This window comes from Pagrus pagrus (genome assembly GCF_965226575.1).
Source record: "Pagrus pagrus genome assembly, chromosome: 14".
Taxonomy (NCBI): Eukaryota; Metazoa; Chordata; class Actinopteri; order Spariformes; family Sparidae; genus Pagrus; species Pagrus pagrus.
In genome coordinates, this window is record NC_140198.1 from 3958363 (window position 1) to 3986214 (window position 27852).

The following is a 27852-nucleotide window of genomic DNA, read 5'->3' on the forward strand; positions in this document are numbered from 1 at the left end:
TGCTTTTTTTCTCCTAAAAAAGTGAGGTTTTTTTCCTCCCAAAAGTGTTTTTTTTCCCCTCCCAAAAAAGTGTTTTTTTTTCCCCTCCCAAAAAAGTGAGTTTTTTTCCTTCCTAAAAAGTGATTTCTTTTCTCCCAAAAAAGTGAGTTTTTTTCTCCCAAAAAATGAGGTTTTTTTTCCTCCCTAAAAAGTGTTTTTTTTTTCCTCCTAAAAAAGTGGGGGGGGTTTTCTCCAAAAAAAACTTGAGTTTTTTCCTCCCTAAAAAGTGATTTTTTTTCTCCTAAAAAAGTGAGGTTTTTTTCCTATCTAAAAAGTGTTTTTTTCCTCCCAAAAAAGTGTTTTTTTTCTCAAAAAAAAGTGATTTTTTTTTTCCTCCTAAAAGTGTTTTTTTTTTCCTTCCCAAAAAAGTGTTATTTTTTCCCTCCCAAAAAAGTGAGGTTTTTTTCGCCCAAAAAAGTGTTATTTTTTCCCTCCCAAAAAAGTGATTTTCTTTTCTCTTAAAAGGGATTTTTTCCCCTCCCAAAAAAAAAGAGGTTTTTTTTCCTCCCTAGAAAGTGATTTTTTTTCTCCTAAAAAAGTGATTTTTTTTTCTCCCTAAAAAGTGGGGTTTTTCTCTCCAAAAAAAAGGTGAGTTTTTTTCTCCAAAAAAAAGGTGAGTTTTTTTCTCCCAAAAAAGTGAGTTTTTTTCCTCCCAAAAAAGTGAGGGTTTTTTTCTCCCAAAAAAGTGAGTTTTTTCTAGCGAAAAAGTGAGTTTTCTTTTCCTCCCTAAAAAGTGATTTTTTTTGTCCTAAAAAGTGTTTTTTTTCCTCCCTAACAAATGATTTTTTCTCCCAAAAAAGTGATTTTATTTTTCCTCCCTAAAAAGTGGGGTTTTTTTCTCCAAAAAAGTGAGTTTTTTTCCTCCCTAAAAAGTGTTTTTTTTTCTCCCAAAAAAGTGAGTTTTTTTCTCCCAAAAAAGTTAGTTTTTTTTCCTCCCTAAAAAGTGATTTTTTTTTCCCTCCTAAAAAAGTGGGGGGGTTTTTCTCAAAAAAAACCTTGAGTTTTTTTTTCTACCGAAAAAGTGAGTTTTCTTTTCCTCCCTAAAAAGTGTTTTTTTCCCCCCCAAAAAAGTGAGGTTTTTTTCTCCCAAAAAAGTGAGTTTTTTTCCTCCTAAAAAGTGGGGGGTTTTTCTCCCAAAAAAGTGAGGTTTTTTTCTCCTAAAAAGTGATGTTTTTTTCTCCTAAAAAAGAGGTTTTTTTTCCTCCCTAGAAAGTGATTTTTTTTCTCCTAAAAAGTGTTTTTTCCCCTCCCAAAAAAGTGAGTTCCCCCCCCCCTAACAAATGATTTTTTCTCCCAAAAAAGTGATTTTTTTTTTCCTCCCTAAAAAGTGAGTTTTTTTCCTCCTAAAAAGTGGGGGGGTTTTCTCCCAAAAAAGTGTTTTTTTTCTCCAAAAAAAGTGATTTTTTTTTTCCTCCTAAAAAAGTGTTTTTTTTCCTCCCGAAAAAATGGTTTTTTTTTCTCCCAAAAAAGTGTTTTTTTTTCCCTCCCAAAAAAGTGATTTTCTTTTCTCCCAAAAAAGTGAGTTTTTTTCCTCCTAAAAAGTGGGGGGGTTTTCTCCCAAAAAAGTGTTTTTTTTCCTTCCTAAAAAGTGATTTCTTTTCTCCCAAAAAAGTGAGTTTTTTTCTCCCAAAAAATGAGGTTTTTTTTCCTCCCTAAAAAGTGTTTTTTTTTCCTCCTAAAAAAGTGGGGGGGGTTTTCTCCAAAAAAAACTTGAGTTTTTTCCTCCCTAAAAAGTGATTTTTTTTCTCCTAAAAAAGTGAGGTTTTTTTCCTCCTAAAAGTGTTTTTTTTTTCCTTCCCAAAAAAGTGAGGTTTTTTTCTCCCAAAAAAGTGTTTTTTTTTCCCTCCCAAAAAAGTGAGGTTTTTTTCGCCCAAAAAAGTGTTATTTTTTCCCTCCCAAAAAAGTGATTTTCTTTTCTCTTAAAAGGGATTTTTTCCCCTCCCAAAAAAAAAGAGGTTTTTTTTCCTCCCTAGAAAGTGATTTTTTTTCTCCTAAAAAAGTGATTTTTTTTTCTCCCTAAAAAGTGGGGTTTTTCTCTCCAAAAAAAAGTTGAGTTTTTTTCTCCAAAAAAAAGGTGAGTTTTTTTCTCCCAAAAAAGTGAGTTTTTTTCCTCCCAAAAAAGTGAGGGTTTTTTTCTCCCAAAAAAGTGAGTTTTTTCTAGCGAAAAAGTGAGTTTTCTTTTCCTCCCTAAAAAGTGATTTTTTTTGTCCTAAAAAGTGTTTTTTTTCCTCCCTAACAAATGATTTTTTCTCCCAAAAAAGTGATTTTATTTTTCCTCCCTAAAAAGTGGGGTTTTTTTCTCCAAAAAAGTGAGTTTTTTTCCTCCTAAAAAGTGATGTTTTTTTCTCCTAAAAAAGTTAGTTTTTTTTCCTCCCTAAAAAGTGTTTTTTTTTCTCCCAAAAAAGTGAGTTTTTTTCTCCAAAAAAAGTTAGTTTTTTTTCCTCCCTAAAAAGTGATTTTTTTTTCCCTCCTAAAAAAGTGGGGGGGTTTTTCTCAAAAAAAACCTTGAGTTTTTTTTTCTACCGAAAAAGTGAGTTTTCTTTTCCTCCCTAAAAAGTGTTTTTTTCCCCCCCAAAAAAGTGAGGTTTTTTTCTCCAAAAAAAAAGGTGAGTTTTTTTCTCCCAAAAAAGTGAGTTTTTTTCCTCCTAAAAAGTGGGGGGTTTTTCTCCCAAAAAAGTGAGGTTTTTTTCTCCTAAAAAGTGATGTTTTTTTCTCCTAAAAAAGAGGTTTTTTTTCCTCCCTAGAAAGTGATTTTTTTTCTCCTAAAAAGTGTTTTTTCCCCTCCCAAAAAAGTGAGTCCCCCCCCCCCTAACAAATGATTTTTTCTCCCAAAAAAGTGATTTTTTTTTTCCTCCCTAAAAAGTGAGTTTTTTTCCTCCTAAAAAGTGATGTTTTTTCCTCCTAAAAAAGTGTTTTTTTTCTCCAAAAAAAGTGATTTTTTTTTTCCTCCTAAAAAAGTGTTTTTTTTCCTCCCGAAAAAATGGTTTTTTTTTCTCCCAAAAAAGTGTTTTTTTTTCCCTCCCAAAAAAGTGAGTTTTTTTTCTCCCAAAAAAGTGATTTTGTTTCTCCAAAAAAGTGATTTTTTTCCCTCCCAAAAAAGTGTTATTTTTTCCCTCCCAAAAAAGTGATTTTCTTTTCTCCCAAAAAAGTGAGTTTTTTTCCTCCTAAAAAGTGGGGGGGTTTTCTCCCAAAAAAGTGTTTTTTTTTCTCCTAAAAAAGTGAGGTTTTTTTCCTCCCAAAAGTGTTTTTTTCCCCTCCCAAAAAAGTGTTTTTTTTTCCCCTCCCAAAAAAATGAGGTTTTTTTCCCCCCAAAAAAGTGAGTTTTTTTCCTTCCTAAAAAGTGATTTCTTTTCTCCCAAAAAAGTGAGTTTTTTTCTCCCAAAAAATGAGGTTTTTTTTCCTCCCTAAAAAGTGTTTTTTTTTTCCTCCTAAAAAAGTGGGGGGGGTTTTCTCCAAAAAAAACTTGAGTTTTTTCCTCCCTAAAAAGTGATTTTTTTTCTCCTAAAAAAGTGAGGTTTTTTTCCTATCTAAAAAGTGAGGTTTTTTTCCTCCCAAAAAAGTGTTTTTTTTTTCTCCCTAGAGAGTGATTTTTGTTTCCTCCCTAAAAAAAGAGTTTTTTTTCCTCCCAAAAAATTAGGTTTTTTTTCCACCCAAAAAAGTGTTTTTTTCCCCCTCCCTAAAAAGTTATTTTTTTCCTCCCAAAAAAGTGGGGGGGTTTTTCTCCAAAAAAACCTTGAGTTTTTTCCTCCCTAGAAAGTGATTTTTTTTTTCCTCCCTAGAAAGTGTTTTTTTTTTTCTCCCAAAAAATTTAGTTTTTTTCCTCCCAAAAAAGTGATTTTTTTTCTCCTAAAAAAGTGAGGTTTTTTTTCCTCCCTAGAAAGTGTTTTTTTTTTTCTCCCAAAAATGTGGGGGGGTTTTTCTCCAAAAAAGAAGTGAGTTTTTTTCTCCCAAAAAAATTAGTTTTTTTCCTCCCCAAAAAGTGAGTTTTTTTCCTCCCTAAAAAGTGAGTTTTTTCCTCCCAAAAAAAAATGAGTTTATTTTTCTCCCAAAAAAGTGAGTTTTTTCTCCCAAAAAATGAGTTTTTTCCTCCCTAAAAAGTGATTTTTTTTTCTCCTAAAAAAGTGAGGTTTTTTTTCCTCCCCAAAAAGTGAGTTTTTTTTTCCTCCCTAAAAAGTGATTTTTGTTCTCCTAAAAAGTGTTTTTTTTTCTCCTAAAGAAGTTTTTTTTTTCCCCTCCCAAAAAAATGAGGTTTTTTCTCGAAAAGTGAGTTTTCTTTCCTTTCTTTCCTGACAAGTGATTCCCCCCCCCCCCAAAAGTGAGTTTTTTCTCCCCAAAAATTGAGTTTTTTTCTCCCAAAAAGTGAGGTTTTTTTTCCTCCCAAAAACGCGATTTTTTTTTTCTACTAGAAAAGTGAGGTTTTTTTCATCCCAAAAAAGTGTTTTTTTCCCCTCCCAAAAAAGTGAGTCCCCCCCCCAAAAAAGTGAGTTTTTTTCTCCCAAAAAGGTGAGTTTTTTTTCCTCCCAAAAAGTGAGTTTTTTTCCTCCCTAGAAAGTGATTTTTTTTCTCCTAAAAAAGTGAGGTTTTTTTCCTCCCTAAAAAGTGTTTATTTTCCCTCCCAAAAAAGTGAGGTTTATTTTCCCTCCCAAAAAAATGAGGTTTTTTTTCCTCCCCAAAAAGTTAGTTTTTTTTTCCTCCCTGAAAAGTGATTTTTTTTTCTCCTAAAAAGTGTTTTTTTTTTTCTCCTAAAAAAGTTTTTTTTTTTTTCTCCCAAAAAAATGAGGTTTTTTCTCCCAAAAAAGTGAGTTTTCTTTCCTCCCTAACAAGTGATTCCCCCCCCCCCCCCAAAAAAAGTGAGTTTTTTCTCCCCAAAAATTGAGTTTTTTTCTCCCAAACAGTGAGGGTTTTTTTCCTCCCTAGAAAGTGATTTTTTTTTTCTCCCAAAAAAGTGGGGGGTTTTTTCTCCCAAAAAAAAGTGAGTTTTTTTCTCCCAAAAAATGAATTTTTTCCTCCCTAAAAAGTGATTTTTTTTTCTACTAAAAAAGTGAGGTTTTTTTCCTCCCAAAAAAGTGTTTTTTTCCCCTCCCAAAAAAGTGAGTTTCCCCCCCCCCCAAAAAAGTGAGTTTTTTTCTCCCAAAAAGGTGAGTTTTTTTTTGTTTGACAGAGTCAAACAGAGTCATTCGTGTCTGAAGAGCGATCGTCATCAGAGGGCAATAGTCCCCTTCTGAATCGCGATCAGCAAAGAAACATAGTCTAAATTTTAGACTGAAATTTTTTGAAGGATCTAAAATTTTGTCAGAATTTTGAGAAAAACGTCAGAATTTAGAGGAAAAGTCATTTTTTCTGTCAGAATTTTGAGGAAAAAAATCTCAAATTTGTATGTCTGAAATGTTTATAGAAATGGAATAACATTTTTAAGAAGAAAAGTCAAAATTTTAATCAGAATTTTTGACAAAAAAACCCCCCACAACTTAAGTGAGAAATTTCAGGAAGAAAAACTAAATTGTAGTTAGAATCTTGAGAAAAGCGTTAAATTTTTGAGGAAAAAAGTCAGATTTTTTGTGTGAATTTTTTTAGAGGAAAAAAAGTCTTTTTTTCCCTGAATTTTGAAAAAAAAAAAGTCAAAATTTGAGTCCGTTTTTTTTTTTTTTTTGAAAAATAGTCTAAATTTTAGTCAGAATTTTGAGAAAAACGTCAGAATTTTGAGAAAAAAGTAAGATTTTTTTTCAGATTTTTTTAGAAAAATAGTCTAAATTTTTGTCAGAATTTCGACAAAAACATCACAATTGTGAGGGAAAATAAGTAATTTTTTTGTCTAAAATGTTTAGAGAAAAAGTCTAAAATTTTGTCTGATTCTTTTCGGAACAATTCATTCAGGAACACTCTCGTCATTGATTAAAACCATTTATTGCAACAAATGTTATACAGTTAGGCTTGGCACTGAAGGCTCTGCTCCAAAAGCTCCCTGGATTTGACAAGCAGCATGCTAAGTCACTCCAGGGAGCGCGATGAAAACCCCCCACAACTTTAGTTAGAATTTTTAGGGAGAAAAACAAAATTTTAGTCAGAATCTTGAGAAAAACTAATTAAGAGGAAAAAAAGTCAAAATCTTTGGAAAAAATAGACTTTTTCTTGAGAAAAAAAACCAAACTTTTACCACTCGTCACAGAGAGATGCATTTTTTTCTTGCATTCAAGTCCTGTGAACATCAGTCTGAATAATTATACCTGAGACCCTGAGTCAGAGGGAGGGAGGAACACAGGGAGAAGAAAAGCAGCAGAGGGAATGATGGAAGGATGGACTGATGTGGATGAGGTGGGAGAGGACAGGAACGAGGACAGGGATGAAGCAAAGCAGATGCCTGAGGTATTGACTGAAATACATATTTTTGTTCCAAACAGAGACATGAATGTGCTGTGGGAGGACCGAGGTGAGGAGGTGCTGCAGTGCAAACACAGAGCATTTTATCTCGAGCTCCCATCTCTTATTCATCTGAGTCAAGTGATGCAGGCCCACAGCCGACACCCCTCCGTGTGTGTTTGACCTTGTGAGTCAGAGCGTCAGAAAGACTTTTGTGTTCTGGCACTTTCTGTGCAAACACTTCAAAGTCATCTCTTTGTCTCTCTCATGAACAAAACCAACTGCGGAGCCTCACTCGAGACACTCGTCGGCATGAAACCGCATTAGGCCGAGATATGAACTATCACACGGAGCCAAATCTGAATAAAATGAACTCATGAATAACAAATATTTCATGCTTACTCTTTTTTCCCTCCACTTCTGTGTTCCCTGGTGTTTTAAGCATGAAAGCAGAGGAAAGTGAGCATCGCTCCAGCCAGAAAAAAGTCTGCGAATGATAATCAGATAGCTGCCGCAACGGCTGTCTGATTGGTTTGATATTCAGCTTTAATCACAGAGAATGCTGAATTCATTATTTATACATTTCATTCCTTCCTTTGTAGCTATGGCCTCAGAAATATTGAACTTTGGGAGCTGTGTAATTAACAGATTGCCATGCTGTGCTCTGGATTTACAATGGCAGCCTCTGCATGCGTGTGTGTGTGTGTGTGTGTGTGTGTGTGTGTGTGTGTGTGCGTGTGCGTGTGAGAGAGAAAATCAAAGAGGAATACCAACAGATGTCTCAAAATGATATCGTGATGAGTTTTTCCTCCAAATGTCAGCGCCTCGTAAACACAGAGCTGAACTGAGATTAAAAAATGGGGGAAAAAAACGACAGATGTTTCAAAACATCGCATCGTCACTGTCAGCCCCCTTAAGAAATTTAAAATTTGGGTTCGGTTGCTTTTAAACTGGATGAAATTGGAAAAAGTTTCTGTTTAAATGAAAGTGTACCATGGAGACTCTTTCCTCATTCCTCCGGGGAAAAGATGGGGAGCGACATGAACAAACCAGATGACTCAACACAACCAGACAGAATATTGATGTTGATGTCTTTTATTACATGTCTGCAAAATCTCGGCATGGCAGCTACAGTATGTGACAGTATAGTAATAATCTTTTATCTGCCCAAACACATTTTTATTATTAGATTTTTTTCAGGAAAAACAAATTCATGTGAAACAAAATAAAAAAAAAATAAAAAATGTGTGAAAAAAAGTGAAAAAAGGTTTTGTCAGGAGAAAAATTGGAAAAATTGATCTTTTTCATGTGTGAAGGAAAGTGAGGAGAAAATCGTTATTTTAAGAAAAAAGTAATGTAAAAAAAGCGTAAAACTAAATATTTTTTGAGGGCGAAAATGTTCTTTTTTTCATGCGTGAAACTAATTAGAAAAAACAAAACAAATGACATAACACACAACTTACCGTTTGTTTTATTTAAAGATAAAGATTTTATTTAGATTTATCAAGATACAATCTCAACAAAACAACGACCCACACATCAAACACATCAACCTCAATACGTCATATCTGGTCAACTTAAATGAAATATGTTAAATATTAATCAAAGGTGCAATATGTATGATTTTAAGGTTTAAAACATAAAAAAAATAACCAAAATTAGCAAAAGAATATGAAGAAATAACAGTTTTGACGTTGATGTATTGTGTTGAAGAGATATCTACTGAAACTAGCATGCTAACCAGCTAGCATGAGGCCTGACAACCTAATTCTCTCAGCGGTCCAGGAAAGTTTAAAAGTCTAAACTGAAAGTCCTGTTTTTCTGCAGCCTCGCGCTGTAAAAAACACACATATCTATTTTTAGCTCGCAGCTAATCCTGGCAGCTGTGATGTCACCACCATTTAAGCCTCACACAGTCGGAGCGGTCCGTGTGGCCCGGGTCAGCCGGCCAGACGCTTCCCAAATTGATGCATAAGCTGCTGTTCAGAGCAGTGACACACATTATGGTTATTAAGGATTGTGTGTGTCCCATTGTGGGTTCTGGTCTTTGTCCCTCACAGCTGGCCTGAACACAGCTGGCCTGGACGAGCCGCAGCTCTCCATTATCCTCCGTCCAACAAACCAACTGTGGTTATTGTCACCGTCGTCCCCGAGCTTCATTTCTGCTCATGAATCATCCATCTAACCATCATTTTATGATGATTGAGATAAACAGATGTTGACATTTGTGGATCACATCTGGTAGCACGACAAATCATTTAGCAGCAGATGATGATATAAAAAAATATAATTTCCCTAAAAAAGTGGTTTGGCAGAGTATGAAAGTCTGTTCATGTGATATAAAGTCACATCATCAACCATCATCATCATTGTGGTTGACTGGAGGTTACAGAAGCGAGGATCTCCACATCAGCAGGATAAATGTGGGTGGGGAGGAAACAATGAAGTGGTTTTCCCTCCATCATTAAATCTACTGAGGTGACCTTGAGCTCATAAACCTCACAGAAATTAGGTTTTTGTACAAGTTAAAGCAACAAGATACAAACGACTACACAACGTCTAAGTGGTTCGTTTCAAAAGTGAAAGTTCAGTAGACGTCAGGTTTTAGCCCCTGAACCTTTTCAACGTTTATTAGACGTTCAGAAGATTTCATGAAGTTTTATGAATTCAGACGTCGACTAAACTTTCACTTTTAAACTTATTTTCAGCAGGATTTATCTTTCCCGTACAATCTGAAGACGTTGAATAAATGACACATGTATACACATGTATACACACACAAAACAGAAAATATACAAATATTAGAAAATGAAAATAAACAAAACGCATAACAGAAAAACACAAGATAGAAAATGTTTGTTATTTCTTTTTGAAAACACTAAGAAAAATAAAGTCATTCAGTCAAGGACAGTGAACAAAAACACAACATATGGAAACAACTTATTTAATCATTCCTCTGAGCTCAGAACTCTCGTTACCTGAAAAACAAACAAACAAACAAACAAAACAAAAAAGCCAATGTTGAATGACTACACAAGTATTTTCCACTGATATTATATTCACTGCAGTCACCTGGAGAGTGTTAAATCACGACTGAGCAGCAGATATTTGTGTCTGTGCTGTGGTGCGTTCATGTGCTGATGGAAACTCAGACTTTTCCAAACGTCAGTCAGCTGATGAGCTGTTTCTTATCCGAATCTGAGTCTTCTCTTCATGCTGTGTTGGTGGATACGCGCCCTGCAGCTGTTTGGAGGTTCAGTCATGGTTTCGGCCTCCACCGCTGAGCTCTGGTAGGTGGTCTCTGTCCGTGGTGCTGAATCTGGCATCAGCTCTGCGGCCGGTTTCTGTAGCTGTCCGCGGTGCTGAACTTCACTCTGGACAGATGCTTTAGAGAGAAAACCACCAGCTGACTCAGGTTTACCAAAAAAACATTTTATACTAGTCCTTTCAGAAAATAAACTTTGTTATGATGTGTTAAGCAAAGTGAAAATGAAATTTCAGGAGGTAGAAAATTTCATGTGGGAAACGAAGTGAAAAACCTTTTTGGCAGGAGACAAAAAAAAGATCACACCTGAAAAAAGTAAAAAAAAAAAAAAGGAAAAAAAAAGTTTTGTCAGAAGAAAATTTTCATTTTCTTCATGTGTGAAGTCAAATAAAAAATTAGGAGAAAAACTTTCATGTTGGGAATCAAGAAAAAAAAAAGGTTTGTCAGGAGAAATTTGAGTTTATTTCATGTGTGGAACGAAGTGAAAAAGTTTCAGAAAAATAATTCTGAAAAGAATTCATTCTTGAAACAACATGAAAAAATATATGTGTGAAAAAAAAGTGAATTAAAGTTTGTCAGGAAAAAAATAATTTTCCTCACGCGTGACCAAAAAAGAAGAGAAAAAAAACTGTGGGAAACAGTGAAAAAACTTTTAGGGAGACATTTTTTTTTTTTTAAATTAAAAGTTTTTGTCAGGAGATTCTTTTTCTCTTGTGTGAAACCAGGTAAAAAAAGTTTAATCCAAAAAATAATGTGTGAATAAAAGTGAATAAAAGGCTTAGTTGGGAGAAAATGTTAATTTTCCTCGTGACAGAAAAAAATGTCTTTTCAGGAGAGAAAGAAAAATCATATGTGAAAAAAATTGAAAACAAAGTTTTGTCAAGAGAATTTTTATTTTCTTCATGTGAGAAAAAAAATCGATGTTTCAAACAAAGTGAAAAAAATGGTTTTGTTGGGAGAGGATAAAATGTGTGAACCCAATTAACAAAAAATGTTGGGGGGGGAAATCACGCATGAAACAAACACAAAAAAGTGAAAAAAAAATGTGTGAAAAAACTTTGTTGATAAAAATCTGGAGGAAAAAAATGTGTATTTGTCCGAAATGAACAGTTTTGTCAGTGGAAATTTAAATTTTCCTCAAAGTGAAAAAAATGTCATGTGTAAGTAGAACAAAATTTGTGAGGAGACCAAAAAAAATATGTGTGAAAAAAAAAGTTTTCCAGGAGAAAATTTTCATTTTCCTGATGTATGAAAAAAAAAATGTTTTGTCAAGAGATGAAAAAAAAATGTGTGAAACAAAGTGAAAAAACTTTTTGGAAGATTTTTTTCTGAAATGAAAAGTTTGTCAGGAGAAAAAAAGTTAAAATAGTAAATAAAATAAAGAAAAGTAAATTTCGTTAGAAGACAATTTATATTTGCATCATGTGTGAAGTAAAAAAAAAAAATCTGGGGGAAAATGTGTGAAAAAAAAAAGTTTTGTAATGATAAAAAAAATTGTGTGAAAAAACTTTTTGGGAGAATTTTTTTCTGGAAATATGAAGAAAAATTATTTTCTTCATATGTGAAAAAAAGTGAAAAAAGTTTTGGCAGGAGACAATTTTATTTTCTTCATGCGTGAGGCCAATTGAGATAAAAAAAAAATCTTTGTTTCAAACAAAGTGAAAAAAAACAAACAGGAGAAAAAAATGTCACGTGAAAAAAGTTTTGTCATTATAAAATAAACTGTGTGAAACAAAGTTTACAAAAAACTTTCAGGGAACATTTTTGTATTTTTTGAAATTAAAAGTTTTGTCAGCGGAAGATTTGATTTTGAAGATGTATGACAAAAAAAAGTTTTGTCAACAGAGCAAAACAAAATCGTGTAAAACCAAGAAAAAAAAGTTTTGATGTTTGGGAGATTTTGTTTGTCAGAAGATTTTTTTATTTTCTGAAATGAAAAGTTTCTTCCTTGTGAAACAAAGTGAAAAAAGTTCAGAAATATAAAATTTCATATGTGAAACCAAAAGAAAAAAAGTCTTATCGTGGTAAAAAAAAAACAAAGTGAAAAAAACAGTTTCATCAGGAGAAAAAAATGTGTGAGATAAGGTGAAAATTTTTATGAGGAGACAAAAAAAATCATGTGTGAAAAAAAGTTGGCGGGACAAGTTAAAATTTCCTCGTGTGAAAAACAAAAGTTTTGTTAGGACAGAAAAAAACCATCTGTGAAACCAAGTAAATAAACTTGTTGGGAGAATTTTTGCTTTGAAATGAAAATTTTTGTTTTCTTCATGTGTGAAAAATGTCATTCATGAAACCACAATATAAAAAGTTTATAAAAAGAAAAAAAAAAAAAACTCCCGAGCCTCACTGTCAGTTATAACGTGACACCATCCAGTCACAGCGATGATCAACTGTGAGCAGCTGAAAGTCAGTCAGCAAGTCAGGCAGTCGGTAAACTGGCGTCCACCAGCACCCCTCTGGTCTTTGTACAGTGTTTTATTGGACGAGTGGAAGCTGAACTTTTAAAGTATTCAAATTACAAACGGATGTCTTCATGAGCATTCGACCAGCAACACCACCTCCCCAGCCTGCCTCTCCACAGGAGAGGCTGCTGCTTTCATCACTGTTGGCAAAAAAGAAATCACAGCTTTTAGGCTAAAGTTCATCCCTCTGAGCCGTTTGTGATCCCGGCGAACAGCAGGTGAGCTGTGCCCATACTTGTGTAAATAATTGTGTTTGTGTTGCAGGTTTTTGCATTTTGAGAACGACCTGAATCCTGCCTGGAAGCGGCACACCGGGAGGAAAAAAAGGTGGATTTCAGGTTTTTGTTTCCATTCAGGGTTTGTTCCCCAAGTCTTCTGTGTAATCGCAGTCAGTTGTGATTTAGCAGAATTGCCTTCCTTTATTCCTTTTCAGCCGTCCCTCAGCTCGTTAAGAGTGGTTTTGTGCAAAGGATTGTCCTATTTTCTAAAACAAAGCCATAGTCTGCCTGAGCCACAAGAAAAACTATTTTTGATAACAAAATACTCACAGCCACCACCGGTCTGTGATCCAATGAGGGGGAATGAGATTGGAGGCAGAACAGATGAAATCCCAACAATCCGCCGGTACTTTCAATGAGCAGACACGTTCGTCTTTGTGTGACTGACTGTTATAATCCCTCTCGCCGGAGAATGAAGGTGCTTTCACACCTGCCGTGTTTGGAGCTGCTGAATGGAAATCTGAAGCCATCTGGACTGAAATTGAGGAAGTGTGGTTCGACGGTGCCGTCATAAATCAACACAGATGTTTGACTGCATCAGATGTCAGCCATTAAACTGCATTATCTTCATGAGACACTGTATAATACACATTTGAGAGACGGAGATGGGACATACTGTGTGGACAAGAATCAGGGACTGACAGTTTAATGTTTAAGCAGTCAACTTAACGTGTTGCATTTAATGCCGAATTAACAAGAAGGCCCAAATAATTCAGAATTAGTTGTAAAAAGAATTTCACAAAATTCACAAAGTTTCTCCGAACGCACAACTCACAAAATATAGCAATTTTTTAAGGGAGTCTGGCGATATGCACCATGGGCATCAAAGAAATGTCCTATATTGGTCATTGTTTACTGTATTTGTAAAATTTGACATGTTTACTGTCAATGAAATGTTGAAATGTTGTGAATTTTCAGTAAAGGTGAAATCAGTTGAAACAGTGTGTTCAACAAGCTGCTAATGTTGGCAGGTAAGACGCCTTTTAGACACAGAAGCAGTCAACTTAATGCATTTCATTTAATGCCGAATTCATAAGCAGGCTCAAATAGTTAAGTATTTGTTGTTGTCAACATTTCATACATTTAGAAAGTTTCTCCTGAGTCAAGAACTCACAAAATCTAGCAATTTTGTAAGGGAGTCTGGGGATTTTCTCCACAGGCGTCAAAGAAGTCGCCTATTTTAGTTACTTTTTACTGTATTTATAAAATTTCACGTGTTTACCATCAATGAAATGACGTCTTCTTTCATAAATTGAGTGTAAACGGTGAAAGCAGTTGAAACTTAGTGTTGGTGTCAACGTAATGTATTTCATTTAATGCCGAATTTACAAAAAGGCCCAAATACTTAAGAATTTGTCAAAGTCAGTGTTTGACAAAGTCTGTATCTTTTAGAAATAAATATTTGAGAGAGAAATTAAGACCTTCAGCTTTTCTTCTGAGGCTATTCAAGGTGAGGGAACGCTGCATGTTTAATGAATGGTTCGACATGCAACACCGCCTTGTTAAGTGCTCAGACACGGTTGTTACCGGGCTGAGGATAAATCACACCGGCATGCAGCCACTCAAGGTGAGGACAGAATCGGTAGGAAGTCAGCAAATGCCCCAAAACTTTGCTTTTAAAAACCTCACACCATCTGATCGGGCAAAACACGCAACACACAGGGCGCATCCACACCTTCACTTCCTCCGAGACTCGGAGACACAAAGTGACTGGATAAATGGATGAAACAGCAAAGAGGGCGTGATATCGGTGAAGCAGTGGCTCTGCTCTCGAAACAGAAAGCTCCACAAATCAAGGACAGAACGAATATAATGTGAGAGAAGACGGATTTTAAAGCCCAGCACTGTCTCATTGATGCACCAGCACACACACACAGTGAAGCTAACAGCTACAGCTCCTCAGGGAGTTATGGACAGGAAGTAAACAGCAGTGAGTTGTAGCTGTCGGGGAGCTGAAGGTCAGCTGCACTCTGCTTTTATGTGTCCATCAGCCAGAAAATTGCTTCTACACCTTCTCTACTCTGATCTGCTGAGCTAAAGTGGGTCCATCTTCACTCAATTGTGTCCATGACGTGCACGTATGTTTCATCATTTATCCCATCAAAGCACCTCGTGTTGTGTGTTTTGCTGCGGTTGCTTAAATCAATAAAAACAAAGAGGGCTCTTGTTCCCGATGCAGCCGCTGTTCAAGATCCACTTCATGTCGCATGATTGCAAATTAAAACCTGAGACCCGGCAGGATACGTTTGAAGAGCGCGTGTCATCGTGTGCATGCAAAGTGTAAGATGAGTGAGTGAATTTTGAACCACTTCACAATGATGGGATTCACACCTGGTATCGAGAGCCGTCCTGAAAGACCTGATCACAAGTGGAAGAGAAAGAAAGAAGTATTGTGTAAAACGTTTGTCGAATTTACAAGAAGGCCCAAATAGTCACAAATTTGTTGTCAACAGTGTTTTACAAAGTTTATAAAGTATCTCTTAACTCAGCAACTCACAAAATTGAGCGATTTTTCAAGGGAGTCTGGGGATTTTCTCCACAGGCAACAAAGAAGTAGCCTATATTGGTAACTGTTCACTGCATTTGTAAAATATGACATGTTTTCCATCAATAAAATGTTGCCTTTAATACATTTTGTGTAAAAAGTAAAATCAGTTGAGACAGTGTGTTCAAACAGCTGCCAAATGTTGGCAGGTAAGACGCACTCAGACGCTGAAGCAGTCAACTTAATGTAATGCATTTAATGCCGAATTTACAAGAAGGCCAACACAGTTGCAAATTGGTTTTCAACAGTGTTTCACAAAGTACAGAAAGTTTCTTCCAACTCAGCAACTCACAAAATTGACTGATTTCTCAAGGGAGTCTGGGGATTTTCTCCAATAATGCCAAATTTACAAGAAGGGCCAAATAATTAAGGATTTTTTTGTAGTCAGCGTTTCATAAAGTTTCAGTGTAGCTTTAACGTTGGAAAAATCATCTTATTCCATCGACGTATGTGTAGAGCACATTGTGTTACATTGATTTGTATGAAAAGTGCTATAGAAATAAAGTTTGATTGACTGATTGATCGACACTTTCCTATAGATTCTGTATCATCTTGATCCAGCGCTGCATGGAAGCCAAGTGATGTTTTCACTGAGTGACTCCATGTTTTTTTTCATTTTAAATGGCTCCTCCATTCTATCAAAAGGAAATATTCTGCACGTCTTTGCATTAATTAATTAATTGTGCTTCATCAGATCATGTGGCAATTTGTATTCCTGCATGTGCATTTGTTTTTATGTCCCTGAGGTGGACCAGAAGGAGCGGAAACTGTGACACGGCATCAATGAAAGAGAGCTTTGTGATGAATTTAACAGAAACGTTCCCTCTAACGTAGATTCTGTTCGGTGATTGGCTCGCTCAGATTCAAGACAACCAATGAGGTGTCGGGCCAGGAGCTCGCGGGTGGAGGCCGATCAGCTGATGACACTTTGAGAGAGAGTGAACTTCGTTCAGGATCCAGCGTGCACGATATCAAATATTTAATCGTCTTCAATAAAATCTGGGCCTCTCCTGCTGCGACATGCCAACAAACGGGATGTGAAAAAGGTCTGTAAGAAGAAACAACAAGAAAAATGTTGCTTGAGTGGCACATCAAGGAAGGAGAATAAATCGAAAAACGAGTGAACAAACGACAATCGCAGAGGCTTCATATAACATCACCAGATTTAAATCCATGCTGAGATGTTCAGAAATGTTCTCCACCATCATCACAACACCAGAATAAAGAAGAGCACATGCCTTCTGACACACTTGGTTTTTCCTCTCATTTCTTCACATATCTGTACATTTTCTGTTTCCTTGCGCAGACACATTCAGTGGTCCAAACATTGCGCGTTAACACTCGTCTTTCCTTCATCTATAATTCATTTCACTGTGAAACTCATTATTCATTAAACAACTAAACTCTCCTGAGCGCCGAGCTGCAGCAAAACCAGAGACACCTGCAAAAATACAGAGTGAGGAGTGAATATACTGTGAAGTGTGTGCATCGTGAAAACATGATGTAGCCAGTGAGTTTGAGTGCGCCTGACTCCTGATGAGGATCCTATCTGACCTGACAGACAGAACTGCCGGCAGTTCAGCCAAGGTTCAGGTGAGAAAAGGGACATTTTACCTAAAGTGTCTCTGACAGCAGCTTCAGCTTTTGAACACGAACAGAACAGGACAGCGATCAGACAGCTGTTGAGCTGAGGGAGGAGGGACTCCGAGCCCGTGAGGTCTACAGATATTTTCTAACAGGAACATTTTCCTCTGCGCTTTGGCCTCTTGTTCGCGTTTAGGTCACTGAAACAGAGACTTTCAGAACATTTCTTCTGAAGTGCAGATTTTTCAAAACTCAAGTTTCTGTGCATCATAAAACGGAGCATTTTGGAAACTATGGCATCATCAGCCATCATCATCATCTTTGTGTAATCAGCATGCACCTGAATCAACAACAGCAGACTATTTCTTTGTTTACACTTGGTTGGTATTAATGTTAGTTTTTTGTTTGCACTGCGAAATCAAATTACAAGATTACAACTTAACTACAGTAAGTGGTTTCCTACAGTTTTGGTTGACGTAGACTTCCGACCCAATCGTCAGAACCAATGTTTGCAAAGTATGTTTCTGCAAGTTAAACCTCTGTGCCTATGGTCTGGTTAGGTTTAGGCACAAAAACACTTGGTTAATGTTAGAAAAATATCATGTTTTTGCTTAAAATTCCTGTTTTGGTCACAACAAACACAGCTGAATATGTCCGGACTTCTCGTTTTTGTCGCCACAAATGGGAAATTGTATCCAGTGGTGTCGTCATTTTTGTGTTTGTTATTTAAATGTATCTTATCTTTATATAGATATTTATCTCATCTATAACTGCCATTAGCTGCCTGATTACACTGATGATATGTTGCTTAGCTTATCTCTTGGTCTTTATGGGTTGTAACCATTCACAGAGTCTTTGGATTAAGAATAACCACTTAGGAAGTTTAGGAAACAATCGTGTTCACGGTTCAAAGAGAAGTTGACCGTCACAGGAAACAGGAAACTGTCTCCGACAGTGTGTTGTTGACCTCCGCCCTCTGAGGACATTAGGGACTTTAACCAGTGAGGGCTACATCCGAACAGCCACCTCGTAAAATGGCTATTTCTGCACCTAGCTTCACTGTTTGATGGACTCCTGGGGGCACAAACCACGTTATCTCTGTTGGACTACAATGTCAGGAAGTGTCGAGTGTGGAGCTTTTTTGTTCTCGAACGCAGCAGCCGCCCCCTCAACCGTCTCTGCTTAAAATCCCTATTGTGGCTCTATGACGACATCACACTACCTCCACTGTTGCTCCTGTCTGGCAACACTCACAACTCCTACAGCTACCTCACAAGCACACATATGTCTTTATCTGGTATTTGCCGAGACGACTGCTGCCATAGGACAATCTCGTTACATCAGCGGGACCTGAAGCCACACATGAAGGCACTAAACTGACTTGGTTTTTCCATGTCACAATATATATATAAAAAGTGTCTAGCACCACCAGCCATCAGGCAAATTCTGCTCCAATTCAAGCTTTCCATTTATATATTAATCACTTTCCTGCAGAAACCACCAACCATCTCACTTGTACAAGTCAAATAAAGTAAAATGAGCCGAACATATGATAGAGGGAATCTGCCAGAGGAAGAGAGAGACCGAGCGAGGCTGTGCTTCTGTGAGGGTGGGCTGAATATTTAACTTGGCAGCGGTCCTCGACAGTTTCTGTTGGCATTTTCTCACTCTGTCTTGTCTCTCACCCCACCACGCTGTGTAAAAATGGCACGATAACATATTGAGAGTGGGCGTGAGTGGGCAGCCCTCCTGCCATTCGTTGCATTCACAGCAGCGATACCACGCTCGACACAAAATGCTTGTAATTGAAACTGATTGGCTCTCAATTAGGTCTGGGATTTGGTTGTTTCCTCCGGTGATTTTGGCAATTTCATGTGGGCAGCAGCGTCTCCTCTGAAGTTCCCCCGCTCCGGTTTGACTGTGGCTCGATGAGTAATGAGGCTGAAACAGAAGCCATGAAAATCAATAAAGAGCTCCTGCTGTGGACGCTGACAAGTTGTTTTTTTTCTGTTTTTTTTTCTGTTTAATTTAGTGAAAAGTCTGGCTGCTTTGATCAGCACTTTCAAACCTCAACACAGCAAAAGCAATCTCTCAGTTCTTTATGAGATATACACTGTAAGGATGTGATGAATTACAGGTAATAAGTTCTGTAAACGCCACAATAATGTCTGTGTAAAAACCAGCAGCAACACAAAGACGACAACAACGACAGTCAATAAAACTGTAAGTTATTACCTGCAATCTTGAATAATTCAGCCGGGAGCGACGTGGAGCGGCATCGTAACGGTGTGTCGCTTCAAGCTGTAATGAAACCAAAACTGAATTGATCACAGAGTCACAGAGTTCTGGTCCACATCGTCACATCGGGCAAAACAAACACAAGCTCTAGTGAAAGCTGATGTAAAATGCAAAAGGCAGGTAACAAAACAGGAATAACCCACAATCAGGCAGCGAACGCAGGTTAAACGCCAATGAAGAGTGCAGGGAAAACACAGTCTAATGGTGCGTTCAATGGACCGGTTATCCGAGCCGGAATACCAAGTCGGAAACTCGGACAAGATCCGCAAATCCCCGAGTTCGCCGACGTATACACAGATGACATCACAGCAGTACGGCGGCGCACATAGTGAACAGTTACTTTTTAACCTTTTCATCAGTTTTTAACGCTTTTAGATTGGAAGTTTGAAATACCGACTTGGAAATTCAGACTTCCAACTTGCACTGGAACGCACCATTAAACACACAGGAATGATTTACTAATGGGGGCGCAGGTGAGCAAGAAAAAGGGTGGGAAAACAGACAAAGGCAGGAAGTGGAAGGTAAAACATGACACATGAGGATTGAACCCGAAAAAATAAAACAGGAAACAATAAAAATGAATCCCAACATCATGACACCCGTGAAGTTACACATTCAGTTTTAGGGTTTAGTTTGTTGTCGAGTTTTTCATGACTCACCTTGCGAGGCAGCTGGATAGATTTGTGAGATCACGTGATCTTGCAAATTCACCTCGTCGGGCTTCAAACTATGTGCTTTCTGCCCAAATACACGTGTCAAACCGATCAGCGTACCATCGATGAAAAGGTCGTTACGTCACTGATTCTTGGTTTGGTGCCACGTTGAAGCCTATGGGAGATGAATGGAGAAACACACTTCAGAGAGAAGGTATTTTTCTCGCCATGTTGTTCGTAACTCGACTTCCTTTCAGAAAGGCTTCTGTTTGCAGTGTAATTGCAGTCTCATCCGTGATATTTGGTCTGACCTGATCATTAGCCCCGTCAATCATCTCCATCATGAATAAACATTAACATTAATATTAATGCTCGATTCTGTCTGCACGTTAACCTGCTGCTCAGTGTGTTCTCGGCATCATGAAGTGCTCTTCACACGTGTCATGTCGCACCTGAATGCTGTCGGCCCTCTCAGCTGTCTGTCTTGAGTGTTGTGTTCCTCGAGGGCTCTTCACCTCGCTGCTTCTCTCAATATGCAACACATGGAGCTCCACTTTAATTAAAACCGAACCCGGTGTTTTAAAGCAGGAATCCACTTCAAGATGAGCCGTATTTAAACCCATTGCATGCTTCATTAGAAACGATGGACCTCGTTATGAAAGATCATTTCACACGTCTCTGTCCTGCGTCCGTGAGAAGGAGTTACTTGATGAAAGTCATGAAGCTTCATGCTTAGGCGTTAATTAGGATGTGAGCGTGACATACAGTACAGTGTGGTCTGAAGGGATCGTTGTCCCTGTCGAGTTCATCTACAGCGGACAGAGTGTACTCGCTGAAGGAGCTCCTGCAGTCTTTAGCTCAGTGACCTACTTGCATAAAGCACCAGGAGGGTAAATGCTCCCTAACCACTTCCAAACTTGTCTCAGTCTGCTTGTTAAGTCCTGGCGTGTGGCGGCGCCAGCGGGAAAGACAAGTCGGCAGGGACACACTGTGCCTGCTTCCTCTCAGGAGGACACTTTCCATCTGAGAGAGGAAGTTTTCGGACGAATCAGCATGTCGTCCGACAGCAGCCAGCGGTGAACTCGACTGATGAGGAAGGACAAAGTCAACGACTGCGTGAAGAGGCAGCTAATTTAAGGTCCGTATCAACGTGGTGTTTTTTTCCAGGCAGGAAAGTGCTGGCTGTGCGCTCAGGAGCGCCGGGATGAAGCGTTGGAGATGCTGCACATGCGTCTTGTCTCTGTTACGGCAATATCCTCAACAATAACCGGCGCTGTAGGATCGACACTGCCCCTCTGTGGTTTATTATCTTTGTTTGTTATTTATTTGACATCAGGACATCAGAGCGAGCAGGATGTGGGTGATGACATGATCCATAGGAGACAAAAATATGGTGAATATTATCGCTGAGGCCAGGAAAAAGAAATTGCTGCCCTGACCAACACCCTGCTCGTGCTCCGGTTGCTGTGCTCACACTGTGTGCAGTAAATAATGGATTTTGTGTAAACTGAATGCAGAATATGAAGACAATTACTGTAGAACATGCTGTACACATTCAGTGGTGCAGCAGCAGCATTAGACTGAAGTTACTCCTTTCATTATTAAAGTAGAAACACGGGGCTCACCAGCACTCAGTTCACGAGCCCCAGAGAGGAGCTTCCCCCCCCGATCCTGTCATCCATCCCCGGCAGCAGAAGATGACGAGGAGGTCGATGAAGGCTGCTGCCCCCTCATGCAGCGCTGAGCCGATCTGCTCTGCTGTGGGTCTGACTGAAGGAGTGCCATGTTTTCCACCGGGGACGCAGAAGCTTCTCATGTAACCCACTACAGAGACTAAAAGAGGAGAGAGATTTTAGCTTAGGTTGCATTTCCTCTTTTAAAGAACGCATTACAGGCTCGGTTCAGAGAGTTATGTTTTTTTTTCCCCTCCTGTTTTGCTGTGTCCTCATCCAATTAAAGGACAGACGCAGAGAGAGAGAGGGAACAGACAGAGGCAGAGCTCAGTGGAGCACATGCTGCGTTAGATTCAACAGAGAAGAGATGTGTTTCGGTCTAAAGTGTTAATGAAAGACGTGAATCTGCTGGATTATCAACATGAAGACAAAAAGGTGGAAAGGAGCCAGCTCAGCACAAGATGAACGAGGGAGAAATCAAATCTAAAAACGCCGTTTCGCTCTTTTTACTTTTATTTCAAGGTAAAAAAAAAAGACTTGAGACAAAAATAAAGGACAGACCAAAAAAAAAAATGGAGGTGAATCATTTGTGCCGCCGGAAAAAAACTAAAATGTACTTGAGACACCTTGAAGTCTGGGAGAGTAATGTGGGTTGTTGTGACGGAGGATGCATTCAGCAGAATAATAAGAGAGAATAAGACGTGAGAAGGAGTCTGGGCACAACTGGAGGGTGAGGCACGACCTCGGGCTTTGATGTTCAACTTGATCGAGTGTGTCTCAGTGCAGATCAAAGTGAAATGATCCCTCAATCTGCAGCATTTCCACAAAACAGCAAAACTGAGTGAGTCATACACATTTCAGACGGGGAAAATGGTGACTCCTTTGTGGAGCTGAGCTTTATTATAGAAGCTGAAGGGTTCTCTTGATTCACAAAGAATCCATTTTATGGACGAGGCAGGTCGTCTTCGACTGCGTCACAGACGTTCGTTTGATATATTTGGAGATGAGTGAAGGTCTGCAGACCCACCAGACCTCGTCTAGGGTCAGTACCCTCGACATTATGAAGGTGTTCACTGAGTCCTCAACAGAAGAACAAGAGTAATCGTTTGTTCAGATCCTGGAAAATGACGGCCTCCTGAATGAAACAGTGCTTGTTTTAACCCAACAACTGAACCCGACCTCCTTCCTATACAGATTTTTGCTCGTTATACGTCTTCTCCTCACTTCCTCCTTCGCAGCCTTAATTCTTGCATTCTCCTGGCACTAACTTGGGACTGCACAGGTTTTGTAATCGCTGAATGACTGGCAGCTGCAGGTATTCAGTGCATGAATAATATTCTTCAATAAACCGACTGAGATAACTTTTGAGCTCTCGAAAATCTTCCTCAAATTAGATCCGTGGGACCACCTGGAACTCCCGGGAGCCGGGCTGCTGCAGAGATACTAATTGGACCTTGTCTTTCTCCCTCTGTCTTTCATCCATGCATCGTCTTGTGTGGGATGATCAAGGTCTCAATTACGGCAGATTCATGGCATGTGGGAGCAGAAGGGCTAATAACGATGCTTGTTTTCATGTGTGACAGACAGAGAAAGAGTTCAAACAGAGAGAGAAGATGAGAAACCGAAAGCGTACCGCGACGGAAAGAGAAGTAAAAAGGTGCAGGAGAGGCAACGACAGCTACGACAACGTGGAGGATTCAAATCACTGCTCAGAACCATCAGGGCCGTTCGTGAGGAGATTATCGAGTTTTCTAAAATGTTAAACTTTCTTACTTTTTCATCAGAAATCAGCTAAAGAGATGCTCAACCTCGTTAGAGCGTCACAGCTTCCTGAGGACGATGATGTCGGTCCAAATATAGTCAGGAGTCTTCATCGTGTGCTGCTCGGCTCCGAGGACTTGAAATGGAAGTGTTTTTCTCTCCTCTCTCTACGTTCACAATCCCGCTATGAAGCAAATAGTCTCAAATTACGACTTGAAGCACAAGAAAGGGCAGAAATAAAGGGGTTGCAAATGTCATCGCTGTTTGATTCATGCTAGCAGTGTGGCTTTATGGCAGCCTGCCCACCACTTTGATCCAGACTGAAATACTTCAACCTTTCGAAGGATTGCCATGAGAATTTGTACAGATTTACACTACAGCGCGATTACCTGAGCCAAACTCACGACGGGCGGGACCGATTCAGACAAAAAATGAGGATCAGGATGAAAGGGCAAGCTGTAACCATGCTAACAAAAGGGGAAAGGGAAGCACAAAGTCAGTACTTCAGCCTGCGTGAACAGTGTCGGGCTCGGGTCAGGTACGGATTTTAATCACAGTCAGCATGTAGTTCAAAGCTGCTAGCATGGCTGCAGCTACACTCCTAGTCTTACTTACCCCAGCGTGAGTCCTGTTTGGGATTTCTGTGCAGTGATCCGACTTTGTTGTTGTTGTTTTTCTGCCGTCTGCTGGTGAATTAAACTTTCAAAGAAACAAACTAGTCTCAACTTGAATTGTAATCAGGTTTGATAAATCCAACTAGAAAGCAGGTAATCTCTGTCCGTCTACGTGTGTGTGTGATTCACATAAATCTCGAGAACTGTTCATGCGATCCTCTTCACACCTGGCAGGTTTGTTGCTGCTGCTGCTGGAGAAGCTTCACACACACCTGCAGTAGAAAAACAGAAAGTAAACACACATTTCATATCTATCGAATTTAGCACAGACTGCAGACTCTCTCATCTCATAATACACCTTCAGTAAACACCGTAATATCAACCTCACACACACACAAGCACTCCAGCTTTAATTTCATACCTATCAAGCACCAAATAAACTGCTTGTTCTCGCCACAGCAGACTGGATCTCAGCTTCTTCACTGTCCCTGAGAAAGTGAATTTTCCTCATCTTGAACCTGCTGCTCTGTACCGTCTCTGGAGATCACAGCCGAAGGCCGCGCCGGCTGGCTGAGTGCTGCTGAAGTCTGTTTCGAGTCACAAAAGAAGCCGGAAACCCTCTGATGAACCTCTCCAAGGCCGAGAGGGCATGAATAAAGAAAGATAAGGGAGTCTAATGACAGAAGAGAGACTCAAGAGAATCTGCACAGCAAAATGAATCAAATTAGGAAATGGAGGCGACATGTGCGCGTCTGCACTTCTACGCTACAAGGTTACTGCTAATACCGCATCCCGACAGAAGAGTCTGAACAGAGACGTTAAAAGAGGAGACAGACGACTCATTTTCAATAGGAAGATCTGCAGCGCTAAAAAACGGCGGCTGTATGACACCCATTGTTTCACTGCCGGTGCCGCACAGTTGAGATTCACGACGGTTTAAACAGATGTGATGTGGCTGCAGACAGACTTTAAATAAGCATGGAAGAGGAGGATATGATACTAACACACAGGATTACCAAGAAAGGTGAGGCGATTCAAACATTAGACAGTGAACTCACGTGCGTTCAAGTGCTCTGGCGGGATGAGCTGAAAACGTCACGGCGCAGCACTCTGGATCGAGCCGTAAGAGAGGGTGGTGTGAGCAGGAGATGTATGACCTGCGGGAAAGAGACAATTTAAACTTCATTTCAGGGGAAAATCACAAAACTTTCTAAGCCGTTTTAATCAGATTTGACTGGTTACACTAACCCTCAGATCCCACTGGACCCGTCTTGGGCGCATTACGTCATATAACTCGTCAGTGGTTTTTAACATCGTGGCTGATTGGTGTACATACCACGAGTGAAGCAAACGAAACCTGTGATAAAAGGAAACATTTATTCACAGGCGCTGGTTCCTCTTACATTAAGCTCTGTGAGGATAATGAGACAGAAACTGTTTGTTTCCCCAAACAAGTCTCGGGTATTAAAATAACTGAAGGGACGTCTTGATGAAATGAAAACAACCTTTTGAGGCGTTTACACTGAATTATTATCTAAGAAAAGAAAACGACAACAGAGAGGGAAGAGATTACAACTATAAGATTTAAATGAAATGAAAATGGGAAAAGACGAGCTCGGGAAGAGGCTTAAAGGCGCTAATAGGGAGAGTCGTATAGATGGAAGAACGCTCTGTCGGTGAAAGTCCTCTGCTAATGAGCTGAATGTTCTCCACAGCAGGCTGGACTGGATGATTGTGTGGATTGTGACAGACTATCCTGCAGCATACTCCTCACCTAACATACAGTTAAATGCTGGAAGGAGAAGACTCTTTCTAAACTAAATGCACATGTCCTTAAGTACTGTCTCCTCCAATTAATGGGAGTCTTTAAAGGTTTATTCTGGTACTTGTTAAACACACGTACAGAGCTTAAATCACAGAAACTCTCAATCCTTCGGCCTAATTTGCTCAGAAAGCAAAAAGTAAGTGTACTGGATGACCTTTAAACAACATCAGTCACTTCTGTCCTTTGTAAAAAAAAAAAAAAAAAACGTGGGGAGTGAAAGCCAGCCTTCAGACTCACAGCCCACTTTAGTTAGATGTACAGGTGATGTGCTACAGGGTATGTTTAATACCATTACTGAAACATTTTATGCATCCTAAAAGATATAGGATAGACAGGATACGGACGACAACGAAGCCAAACTGGGGGATCGCAGTTCGAGTCTGTGCTTCGGTAATTTTAAGTATCATCACTGGAACATTTAAAGTCAAACCTCGGGATAATCTCCAGCTGTGTCTGTGGCTACAACAAAAGGATATTTTGGGTCAAAATCTTGGACTAAAACATGTATTTCAAGCCAACACAACTCTTTCCTGAACCTAACACTGTGTTTTGTGCCTAAACCTAACCAGACCACAAGCCCAGCATTGTGACGAGAGAAATAGAAAATTGACCCTAAAGTTTTGACTTATTTTAGCACATTTAGCTGCTTTTATGTTTTGGTGAGCCGAGGACAATTTTCCACACTTCAAAAGGACATTGCAGTATTTTGTCATAATAAACAAGGCCACAGAAGATGGTGTGTCGACAAAGTGGTAAAACAAGTCACGAGTTTAATCAAACCAATAATGCTGTGTTGCTTTTGCTCATTCACTCAGCAGGTTTGTTTTTGCCTCCTGAGCTTTCCTTTTACTATTGATCATTAATGTTTTGTGTGCACGCGGGTGTAGAGGAGCATGTTTGAACACCGTTTACATTGTTGTTATGACGGAGAAGTGTTGACGAGGTTTGTTGGTTTGTAGCTGCAGCGGTCACACAGGACGTGCAGCTCTTTCTAATTATTTTTTTGGGAAGTCTAAAGAACATCCAGGTGCCTTTTCATTACAACTGAACACACCTGCTCTCTTTTTGGTGAAAAGCAATTTTAGCACACCGAGTACTCTCTTATGGTTTCTTCCAAGGCTATTTGTGAGAAGCCTGTTTATATCCATTAAACCTCCTTGTTGATATCCATTAAAAACCTCCCTGAGTCACCTTCCTTTAAGGCACAAACACAGACAGAAGAGGCAGATAAAGGCTGAAACGAATGAGAAAAGCAAAAATTGGGAAGTTTGAGAAAATAAAAGGCAGAAGGGAAAGTAGTGACGACGAGGGAGCCGACCAGCAGCTCCGGGCGAAAGCTCGGCAGAACAGCAAAGAACTACAGTGGCTGTTTGAACCTGTGACCCAGAATAATCCCTTTAGTTGCATGACCGGGAGAAGATGGATCCTTTTTCCGCCTTTTCTCCTTAACACAGATCTCGTATCAGTGTGTACATCAGCAGTCTGCGTTATCATAAACTACAGCACGTCTTCAAGGCCTGGGACACTGCGCGACGCTCATCAATTTTCATGGATTTTAAAGCGACAGCAGCCTGAAACAGATTCACTGGATTTCACGGGTCTTCTAAGGTTTTGTGTGATTAAAAGAGATGCAGCGGTGGTTTACAAACCACAGACGCGGCTTCTGACTGGGAAGCTGTATAGTAGGTCGTCTTAATTATTTCAATCACAGCTTGACTTGACTGTATTTGTAAAGATTAGCCAAATCAGTTGCCTGAATAAACATTGGCAATGTCTGCAAACCACAGATATGTAGGACTTAACACTTCTTTATGTTGTTGTTCTTTATGGCCTGGTTAGGTCTGGCACAAATATCTGGATGTCTTTCAAAATTATCCGTTTTTGTTGCGACAAACCTGGGTGGAAATGTCCAGCCATCTAATCAAAGTACCTGGTTTTGTCTGCAGAAACACAGCTGGACACACATACTCTGTGAACGACAATCATTCTTGATCAATTTATCTCACAAAGCAGCGTCAACTTTGGCTGTTTGACAAAATGCTATCCCCTAAAAAATTATCTCAATGATTCTAGGGTTAGTTTTTCATATCGCAGAAACCAAAAGTCCTTTGTTTCCCCCACATCGTGCAGCCTTACTGGAGTGGAAACATGTCTTTGGCTGCAGCCAGGCAGCTAAATATGCAAAGATGATGAAAATGTATTTATTTATTTTGTTATGTTGCATCTTAATGTTTCTTCAGGCTGTTTTTACCTTGTGACAATGTTGTGCTTTACGGTCTGGCACAAACATCTGGACGTCTTGTGAAATGATCAGTTTTTGTTGCTACAAACACAGTTGGAAATGTCCCAACATCTCATAAAAAAAACACCTGGTTTTGTTCCCACAAACACACCTGTCATCTGGTCAAAAATATCCAATTTTGCAAACCTTCCAATGTCTAGTGAAAAACCCTGTTTTTGTTGCCAGAAACATGGATGGAAATGTCCCAACGACTTGT

The 27852-nt window shown here is 39.0% G+C and overlaps 1 long non-coding RNA gene across 1 annotated transcript; it reads right to left on the bottom strand.

Annotated features, from left to right (window-relative positions):
• Positions 1-21163: 21163 nt before the first annotated feature.
• On the bottom strand, positions 21164-24220 carry LOC311269178. The gene is made up of 3 exons (XR_014624052.1): positions 23951-24220; positions 23531-23801; positions 21164-21314 (listed from the first exon to the last, which is right to left on the bottom strand). It is a non-coding gene; the product is annotated as an uncharacterized lncRNA (long non-coding RNA).
• Between the last annotated feature and the right edge of the window lie 3632 nt (positions 24221-27852).